This window comes from Arvicola amphibius, chromosome 11 (assembly GCF_903992535.2).
Source record: "Arvicola amphibius chromosome 11, mArvAmp1.2, whole genome shotgun sequence".
NCBI classification, from domain to species: Eukaryota; Metazoa; Chordata; class Mammalia; order Rodentia; family Cricetidae; genus Arvicola; species Arvicola amphibius.
In genome coordinates, this window is record NC_052057.2 from 111,122,377 (window position 1) to 111,133,560 (window position 11,184).

General features: G+C 41.5%; 1 pseudogene; it reads left to right on the forward strand.

The window, feature by feature from the left end:
* Positions 1-10,475: 10,475 nt before the first annotated feature.
* On the forward strand, positions 10,476-10,970 carry LOC119826654 (annotated as a pseudogene).
* The last annotated feature ends 214 nt before the right edge of the window (positions 10,971-11,184 follow it).

An 11,184-nucleotide genomic window follows, 5' to 3' on the forward strand; every position in this document is an offset into this window, starting at 1 on the left:
TGTTGATCTAATGATGGAAGCCAGGAAATTTGCTATATTGGGGGAAGGGGTTTTGCTCTTGTTTCCCAGGAGAAGAAAAGTTATGGATACCATCAAAATTAATAAAGATTTGATTTGAAAAAGAGAAATCTTGAGAAAGATAAATGATGGATTATCCACAGCAGTGACAACCAATCAGATGGTAAGAAGGCCTCAGAAAGTTTGGGGCAGGGTTCTGTTCTTGTCTTTGCAGGAAAATACTCATCTTCAAAAAGTCAAGATAGCCTGGACATTTAGATGCCTAAATAGGAAAAGATAATTATCCAGATAGGATCACCAAGTAAAGAGAATTATCACATGTGAAGACATATCATCTGATGGTAAGAATCTCTGAATACTAATAAAATAATAATCACGATTCACTTAAAAATCAATGCTGGCTTTGGAGTTGTACACCGGCTCTGTCTTTCTCTAAATCCAAACATGTTGTTAAAAGAAAAAATCAGAATTCTGTCTCATGTCAGGAGCCATGATATGGGACAGGAAGAAAAAAGAATTTAGAAAATTTTTTACTTTTCTTTATACCTCTTTTTGTCTCTTTCATACCTTTCATTGAATATATATGTCTGCATAAATAATGTTTAAGTTTTCCACAATGAACAATGAATTTTCTTGCAGTAATATTTGAAGTTGCACAGTTGTTTAAAGATTGTTTAATATTCTAACACAAAGTCTTTGCCTTTAAGTTATATATGTATTATGATTCATAGGTCAATAGTCATTCATTTTTGTCATAGTTATAGTTAGACTAATCAGGTTCTTTAGATACATAGAGATTGTATTCTGCATAGATAGGTAATTCAAGAACTTCAAAGAGTTGTAGAATATGGCATTTAAATAACTTAGGGTTCTGTTGAAGTGAGGCATAATTGTACCTGGCAGCACTGATCTATTTCTGAGAGAATGTTTACCACTGAAGACACTACACTTGGGGTTTGTTTCCTTCTTGGCAAAACTGGCCTTTGGGCAAGGAACTGCCCATGCATCCACCACTGACAAAATGCACAATGTCCGGACAAGACAAGCAGGATACAAGAAAAAAGACTGTCAAATCTTGCCAAGGCAGGGTAAGATGGTTTTGAATAATCTGAAAATGTTCTGTTGGTTATTCTAGGCCTTAGCCAAAGTGGTTGCTCCAATGTTGCTAATGAGACTTTGGGTGATTGTTCAGGTAGCCTGCTGTCTCTGTCATTTGTCACACATTTTGGAAGTTGTGTGATTGCTCTTCCTGCTTACTCAAGTAAAATTATTTCTCTTCTCGGGTCTTTGATGGGGTTGAAGACTAGATAGTTGTAGTTACTCTCCTCTCATGACTTGGCCAAGTTATTTATTATAAAAGACTTAAACTCATTAGGATAGGATAATTATTGAAATATTTATCATGTGTTCTTGCTTGATATTATTTATGCTGGTTGTAATTCTAATTTTTTAAGTTATAAACTGATTGGCCTAGTATTTTAGGCTTCTTATTAACTCTTACAACTTATATTAGCTCATTATTCTTGTCTGTGTTAACCACATGGCTTGGTACCTTATTGGGCAAGGCAGTCACATCTTGCTTCTTCTGTGGCTGGGTCAGGATTGCCTGTAATTCTAACTTTTATATCTAATATTTGTCCTTATTGTATATAATTTTGTGTTAGTCTTTGAACTTTCTTATTTAAATAAATGGGGGAGGTGCTGTAGGGATTCCTACAGCCAGTAGCCTTTAAGTTACATGCCCACTTGGGTGTGGCCTCATACTATATATGCAGATGTAAAGCCTCTCTTCCGGCTGTGGGATTCGTTTGCTGTTCCCCGTTGGAGCAGACGACTGTAATCTGTGAGTCTACTTCTAGATAAATAACCCTCTATTATACTTAAAACTGAGCTAGTGTGGGATCTCTTTTAAGCATCCATTTTCAGGTTCTAATACCAGCAAAGTAATGCCTCAACAACAGGACAGATGCACTTGCCAGTGAGAGTGAGGGCAAACAGGCAAAATGCAAAGGCTTCATTCTTCCATGTCATCTTATGTGGGCTGCCACCAGAAGGAGTGGCCCCTATGGTGGGTCTTTTCACCTTAAATGGTTCGATCAAAAGAATTCCTAAGCGGCATGTCCAGATGCTTGGGTTTAAGCTGATTCCAGATATAGTTAAGTTGACAATCAAGATTAGCTATCACTCTCTCCTTAACTCAATAAAAGAAAAAGAAAATGACTAATTTGCCCTCATTCGGACTTGGTTAGTTTATATTAGTCATCAATAAAGAAAATGCCCTGCACTTTCCAATATACCAGTCCTATGGAAACATTTTCTCAGTTAAGATTCTCCTTCTTAGATGAGTCTAACTTATGTCAAGTTGGCATAAAACTAAACATCACAGTTGGGTTAAAATATTTTTAATCTTGATAGCAGTTTTCTGGTACAACTCCAACTCCCTACATCTTGCTAGAGGTCAGTGCATTCTCCAATCGCAGCCTGGCTGCATTGTTCTAGACACAAGCTTCTGTCCTATGCTTGAGCCCAGTCTTTCTGGGGCTATATACCTCCCTGTTGTGGTGTCAGTGGAAGCTTCCAATCTCATGCAGTACTTGACTTTGCTCTAGTTTGCATCTCCTTTTCTTAAACCATTTCTTGTGTTAGTCTCTGCAGAAAATGAAGGCATTAGGGAGGTAGCTGTATTAATTCCTTCAGGGAGTTGAAGAGCTGACTATTCATATCCACAGGGCAAAGAAGGCAACTTGATCTTAGTGTTAGGAGTGAGGCTGATGTCCCTGGGCAGAGTCCTGCTTTCTTGGGAAAACACCGGTTTTGACCTTTCACCAGGTTGAATGGGGCCCCTCAGATGATCTGAGATAACCTCCATTACCTTAGTCAAGTAACTGTGGGTGACAATCACATCTGTAGAGCACCCAGATGAGGGTGGGATAACAGAGCCACAGCTTAGCCATGTGTAAAGCTATCTGTGCCAGTCTTCATGAGTTTTAATGTGGTAATGGCAATGTGGAGTTCTCTAAAACACAAGCATGTGTTAATGAAGGTTTTGCTTTGTTTTGTTACCTTGACACAAGCTGAAGTCACCTAGGAAGTGGAAACCTCAAAATAGAAAAAAAAAATGAGAAAATCTTCAACATATTGTCTTGGAAGCAAGCCTGTTAGGAATTTTCTTGATTAATTACTGAGATGGGAGGAACCAGCTTGTGTGGGCAATGCCACCTCTGGCCAGGTAGTCCTGAGTTCTATAAGAAAGAGGCTGAGTGAGACATGAGGAACAAGACAATAAGCAGCACTCTATGATCTCTGTCTCAGTTCCTGCCTTTAGGTTCTTGTCCTGAGTTTTTGCCTTGGCTTCCCCTGATGATGAACTGCAACATATGATCAAAACAAATTTCCTGAGTTGCTGGCAGCAATAGAAATTAAAGTAATGAATAATAAAAGAAGTTTCTCAAAGCAGAGCTTGTACTTCATGCAAACTTGCCTGAAGTCTCACGGAAGGGCCTCATATGTGGTGTTTTGACAGTGCGTGGGGCAGCAATATTATTTTCTTAAACTTTACATAACCTTCTTAAAATTTAGAACACATTTATTCAAAGCTTCACAATTATTTTATAGGCGATTCTGAGCTCTCCCCCTGCCCGACCAGAGAACAGGTAGGGAAGAACGGGGAGGTAAGAGCTTTGTGCTAGCTCTCATCCCCACCCCATCAGGTTTCAAACTGTGTCCTGGTAGCCTCTATTGCATTTTCTGCCTCTGTCCCTAGAATCTGGTGGTGTCCGGGAAACCCCAAGCCTTGTAGCTCATGCCTCTCTGTCCAGTGCTGCTCCCGGAAGACAGAATAGAGCATCCCTATGCAAGCCTTTCCTGTAGTTCAGCAGACACTCTCTTCCCATTCCATCCCTCTGCCTGACCTTCCTACCCTCTCTTTTCCTCTCCTCTATCCTAACCCCGGTCTTTCACCCAGTCATTGTCTTTCCATTCACACTAGTTTTGCGTTGTTAACTGGTTCTTCAGTGCCCTTCTCTGTGCCTGCCTCCCTCAGCATGGAATGTATGGCTATGACTGTTGAGACCCTGTCTTGTATGCGCCCATGCCTCTCTCTGCACTCAACCCAATGTCTTCAGCCATTCGATAAATGTTTGTGCAATGAACATAGAAAAGAGGTGGCCTGGACGACTGGCACTTCTGAAGCCTGAGTGGCAGCTGAAATAGGGGAAAACCACAATTTCAATTCACAAATGCTCTTCTGTGGAAAACGAGCAAGAAGTTTAAGTAATCAATACTCTTCCTGAGTAATTAAACAGAACAAAAGATAATAATAGTTAGCACAAAATGCAATCACATTTTAATGGAGTCTGGAAATTAAACAGGCTTTCTGACAATACATCTTTAAATATTCACATTGCCCACATTAGAGAATCATAGTTTCTGGTGGCTCTGAAATGGCCCACTGAATTTGAATTTCACTGACGTTATTACCATGAAGCCTGCAAATAGTTTCCTTGATATTTACAAAATCAAACATAGCTCCCCTTAAGCACCAGATGCCAGCTGTTGCATTGATTTAATCCTACTTACTAAGATTAGTAGTTAAACTGGCAGTAGATACAGAGTCTTGTGATAGAGGCAAAAAAATTATTTCAGCACAGTAAGTTACTTCTTCTCTTGCCCTCTAAGTCCAATGGGGATGAACAACCCAGATGGGTATCCACATGTGGAGTAAAAGGGGAGCTCTTGGGAGAACCTCCAAAGAGTCAGAAAGTCTGAGCTCAGAAGGAGGCATTATCTACATTTGTTTCTGCTGCTTTTGTTAACACTACAAAGACATTACATTTGTTTGATTAAATAAAATTAACCCGGGGTCAGGAGGCTGCCTAAGCAACTAGTTGACAGGAAGTGGTAGGGAGGAACTAAGTGTAGGTTCTTCAGTGGGGGTGGAGAAGAAGAAGAAAGGCCTTTTTTCTTGGGAGACACAAGCAAGGAGAGAAGGTTAGCAATTTGCTTCTCAGAGCTAGGAGGATTTCCCCTCAGCCTTTGAATCCCGAGTTCTGTAGAAGGATAGAGATTTAGGTAAAGTTTCCTTTAGCATATGTGATAGAGCCGGTGCCTGAGGGAACAGAGTTCCCACCTGGCTGTACCCCTGTGGCCTAACCACTACTGGTAGCTGCGGAGTTGAAATTGCCGATTGGGACAGCAGTTGCTTAATTTGCAGCCACTGTATTGAATGAAAACAACAGCTTTTAAACTCACTAAGTAGTCCATGATCCCCTTGACCTCCTGGTCTGCCTCATGCCCCCAATTTGAAAGGGTTGGAATTACAGGTATGCGCCATTGCACCCAGCTTCGGTAGAAGTGTTGGTCACCAGAGCATCACAGTGTGTCAAGGGAAACTCTCAGTAGGATACACTGTGCCTGCTAGAGCACATCCCTGTCATGGTGTTCTAGTTACTTCTCTGCACTGTGACAGGATACCTGAGATAGTACGCTTGGCTTGGCTCACAGTTGCAGAGGTTTACAGGGCATGATTACTTGGGTCTGGGGTAGCATTATACATCATGGAAGGGGTGTGTGGTGGAGAAGGCATGTTTGTCACAGGGCACCCAAGAAGTACATAGAAGTAGGAGAGTGCCAGCACTCTGACATTCCATTTAAGGAATGTCATTTTAATTAAGGAATGTCATTTAATTTCACAAACAACCTGTCTCTCTTCTATTTATACCCATGCCCTAAAGCTTCTTCTGCTCCAGAGCTCCAAAGACTGGGATCTTGCCTTCGACAACAGGGCCTTTGGTGACATTCATGATCCACACTGTTACACACACTATGCACAATATATTTCTTTAAAACGGTAACTATTACATTGTGGAACCATCCGTCTATCATGATCACCAATGGGATTTATTTATTAGACTTGTGTTAGGAGTGCAAAGTTTCCTGTTCTCAAGGATAGCACCAGGGAAACCAGGAATGTTAAACATTCAGGCTCTTCTTTTCAAAGAAAAAGAAATATAACCCTTTGTTCACCAAAACACTTTGGAGTAAAGGATCCTAATAGCCTAGGTAACCCCGTGGCTATCTGTTTTGCAAGGCCATACCCCTCCTCTCCCAAGCCCCCACAACCAAAACTGTGCTACTAGCACAGATGACCTCTGCACTATCTGTATGACTGAGACCACACCAGATCCTCCACTAACTCCTTATGATAGCACATGTAGCCTATCTTAGAACCCATCTTCATGGAAGAGGTAACATGTACTTTAAGAAGAGTTTTGATGTAATTATGCCTCCTGTGCACAGGGAATTATGCTACACCAGGAAACTCTTTCCCCCAATTGTACTGTACTTAAATATGCCTTTAAAAAAAGCTGCCCCAGGTCAAATTCTAGAAATTTGAGCCAACACCAGCTACTGAGACATGTCGAACCTTTAACTGCTGAGACAACTTGCTGGCCCTTGTTGGATGTCTTACTGCATGTTGTAAATCATGTTAATGATGTACATTTAGAAGAGACTGAATTGGTCCTTCTCATAAAGACATGCTGAGTTCGGTAGGCAGCATTGGTCAGAGTTCTGGGTATCTACTCTGGTACATATGTGCTTAGAGGAACATCTTATATACACATCGGAGAAGGCCCAAGAACCAGGTGAAGATTCTGGAACTCAAGAAAGTATGCAATAAGGAACAACCTGCCTAGGAGATCTCCTACTACACCGTGACCTGGCAGAAGCCACACAGATGCCATGGGAGTGGGTATTACCAGAAGCCAGAATTTCAGTCATATCTGCACGCAAAACTAGGGCCCATACTTCTATGCCCGCTGATGATTCTTCCCTGAGCAGCTACTTCTTTTTCTCAATGCTGCAACTAATTTGTGAACTATTTAGTGTGATTACAGAAGCTGGGCCTCATAAAAAACCTAGCTGTAAAGGTCTTATGGACTGAGGTTAGTTTTGCAAGAATAGCTCAAAAGGACAGGCTATGAAGGGTGTTGGAAAAGGTGAGCCAGTCATGCGTGCTCTGCCATGAGAAGAGAGAGTATACACACTACTACTACAGCAGGCAGCTTTGCTGCTGAAGAGGAACTGCAGTGATGTGCACCAGCCGATGCTGAGTGTGGAGAAGTCTGCCCTGTCCAGCTGAAATGTGACACGAGCCACAAATGTGATTTCCCATCTCACAGTAACCACAGCAGCAATAAGCAGCAGACAGTTAATTTTCTTTTCATATTTAACTCACAATGTTCCATATATGATCATTTTAAAAAGAAATAAATAAAAAGTTACTAAAGTGACTTAGATTACTTTTCTCATACTAGGTTTAAAATCTGTTATTTATTTTCCCCTTCAACACCCCTCAGTTTATACTAGCACTTTCGAAGCAATCCCTGGCCTCAGGGTTCTAGATCATCACTCTAGACAGTGCTACCTGTGAAATGTGCTGGGAAATTCAGAGGGGGAAGCAAGGAGTCTTACGGGCAGAGCTGCTGGGAAAAACTGTGACAGCATCTGAGTTTGATGTCCTGTGAGAACTTACTTACTGCCTCTGATTATTTTTTGGCTGCTAGAAAGTTCAGCTTCTTCAGGCTTCCCATGTGGCTTGAAGACCAATAGTTCTCCAGGAAGGTTCCAGCTACCAGATGGAGGTTACTGAGGCTTTCAGCCTTGTGGATGCACATAGGGTGTGAGGCAGCCATTGTTGAACTATCCTGAGAGTGTCGAATAAACCAAGCTAATATCGCTTCTTTCAATATGTATTCATTTTGCTGGTTCTATCCCTCTAGAGTCCTCATGAGTACAGAGAGTGCCCTCCAAAGGGTCCAAACATCACGTTTGTAGCAGCCATGTGTGGATAGTGTACGCTCTCTACTTCCTCTTCAGCCTTTGGAGTTGTCATTATTATTTATGTTAGCCATTTTCTGTGGTGTTTAGTGACGTTCACTGCAGCTTTAATTTGCATTTCTCTAATGGCTAAAGATGTTGAGCACATTTCATGTGATTATGGCCATCTGCATATGCTTCTCAGTGAAATGTGTCTCTATGGCTTGCAACATTTTCTAAGTCGGTTGTTTCTTTATCTTTCTATTGCATTTTGGGAATTATTTTCTTGAACATATTACAGATGTTTGTTCTTTTTCAATGTAGGGTATTAGAAATATTCTCTATGGGCCCTCCTTGTTACCTAGATTCTCTTGAACTATGACTTGTAGCATAGTTAGTCTTTACTTTATAGCTAATGTACGTTTATGAGGGAGTATATACCATGTTTGTCTTTCTGAGTCTGGGTTGCCTCACTCAGGATGATATTTTTTCTAGTTCTGTTCTTTCGCCTTCAAATTTCTTGATGTCTTTGTTTTTAACAGCTGAGTAATACTCCATGTATAAATGTACAATATTTTCTTTATCCATTCTTCAGTTGAAAGATATCTAAGTTGCTTCCAGGTTTTGGCTATTACTAATAATGTTGCTATGAACATAGTTGAGTAAGTGTCCTTGCGATATGATTGAGCATCCTTTGGTTATATGCCCAAGATTGGTATAGCTGCCTCTTGAGGTAGATTGACTCTCAACTTTTTGAGAAACTACCATTCTGATATCTATAGTGGTTGTACAAGTTTGCACTACCTGCAGCAATGGAGGAGGGATCCCCTTGGTCTACATCCTTCCTAGTATAAGCTGTTATCAGTGTTTCTCATCTTGGCCATTCTGACAGGTCTAATATGGAATCTCAGAGTCATTTTGATTTGCATTTTCCTAATGGCTAAAAATGTTGAATATTCCCTTAAGTGTCTTTTGGCCATTTGAGATTCTTCCATTGAGAATTCTCTGTTTAGATATCTACCCCATTTTTTAATTGAATTGTTTTGTACTTTGATGTCTAGTTTCTTGAGTTCTTTATATATTTTGAGATCAGCCCTCTGTCAGATGTGGGGTGGGTGAAGATCTTTTCCCATTCTGTAGTCTGGCTTATTGACAATGTCTTATTTTGTTTTATTGACAGTGTCTTTTGCCTTACAAAAACTTTTCAGTTTCAGGAGGTCCCATTTATTAATTCTCAATCTCAATGTCTGTGCTACTGGTGTTATTTTCAAGAAATGGTCTTCTGTGCCATGCATTCAAGGCTACTTCCCACCTTCTCCTCTATGAGGTTCAGTATGGCTGGATTTATGTTGAGGTCTTTGATCCACTTGGACTTCAGATTTATACAGATGAAGAATGATAGATATGGATCTATTTGTACTCTTCTGCATGATGACATCCAGTTATGACAGCACCATTCAGTTTTCTCTGGGAAGGGGAAATCGGGGGCAGGTAGGGATGGGAACAAGGGGGATCAGTTTGGGGTGGGATAGAAGAGAGAGTAATGAAAGAGACGTCTGGATGGGAGGCATTTCAGGGTCACATAGAAACCTGGTGCAAGGAGTACTTCCAATAATCAGTAAGGATGAACCAAGTTAAGACGGCTAGTAATAGTGGAGAAGTAGCTTGAACTAATCGTCTCCTGTAATCAGATTGGTAACTACTCTAATGTAATCAGAACCTCCATTTAGTAACTAACGGAAGCAGAGGCAGAGGTCCATAGTCGAGCACTGGGCTGAGCTCCAGGAATTCTGTTGAAAAGAGGGAGGAAGAATAATATATAAGTCAGGTGGATCAAGGTCATCACAAGGGAATCCACGGAGACAACTAGTCTGGGCTCATAGAAGCTCACAGACATTGGACCAGTAGCTAAGAAGCCCTCATGGGATACACCTAGGCCCTCTACATATGTGTGACATTTGTATAGTTTGGTCTACTTGTGCGACTCATAGAAGTGGGAGCAAAGTCAGTCCCTGATGCTTAGGCAGGCTTTTAGGAATCTATTCCTCATACTGGATTGCCTTACCAAGTCTTAATATGAGCAGAGTCCCACCTCAACTTGATATACCATTCTTTGTTGACACCCATGGGAGGCCTACCCCTTTCTGAACAGAAATGGAGGAGTGGATTGGGGGGATAGAGGGGAGGTTGGGAGAGAGCATAGGAGGGGAAACTGTGGTCAGGATATAAAATTAACAAATACATTTAATTAATAAAAAGGGAAAAAACCTGAGGTCCTGCCAGGTGTGGTGACAATGATATGCAACTTTAATCCCAGCACTCTAGAAGAAGAAGCAGGAGGATCTCTGTGAGCTGAAGATCAGCCTGGTCTACAGAGTGAGCTTCAGTCTAGCACAGGCCATACAGTGAGACCCTATCTCAAAAAAAAAAAAATCAAATTGAGGCCCTAATTGGAATTCTTCAGGTTTCAAGGGCCTGTCCTTGGAGGGCTCTGTGGGGCTTCACGTCTTTCTTCTTTGCTTTCTCCTTAAGGGTCTGTGAAGTCTAAAATTGTTAAGGCAAAGTAAAACTTTTCTCTTAAAAAAAAAAAGAAAGGCCTTTGCAGATGCCACTGTCCCCTCTCGTCGCTTGCTGCAGCCATGGTCAACCCCATAGTGTTCTTCGACATCGTGGCCGATGGTGAGCCCTTGGGCCGCATCTCCTTCGAGCTATTTGCAGACAAAGTTCTAAAGACAGCAGAAAACTTTCGTGCTCTGAGCACTGGATGTAAAGGATTTGGATATAAGGGTTCCTCTTTCACAGGATTATTCCAGGATTCATGTGCCAGGGTGGTGACTTCACACGCCATAATGGCACTGGCAGCAGATGCATCTACGGAGAAAAATTTAAGGATGAGAACTTCATCCTGAAGCATGCAGGTCCTGGCATCTTGTCCATGGCAAATGCTGGACCAAACACAAACGGTTACCAGTTTTTTTATCTGCAGCACCAAGACTGAGTGGCTGGATGGCAAACACATGGTCTTTGGGAAGGTGAAAGAAGGCATGAACATTGTGGAAGCCATGGAGCGTTTTGGGTCCAGGAATGGCAAGATCAGCAAGAAGATCACCATTTCCGATTGTGGACAACTCTAATTCTTTTGACTTGCGGGCTTCTTAACCACCAGACCATTCCTTCTGTAGCTCAGGAGAGCACCCCAGCCCCATCTGCTCGCAGTACCCTGTAATCTCTGCTCTCACTGAAGTTCTTTGGGTTCCATATTTTCCTCATTCCCCTTCAAGTCTAGCTGGATTGCAGAAAGAAAGAAATATTCTCAGGGTTACAAAGAAAAGAACCACCCCTCTGACT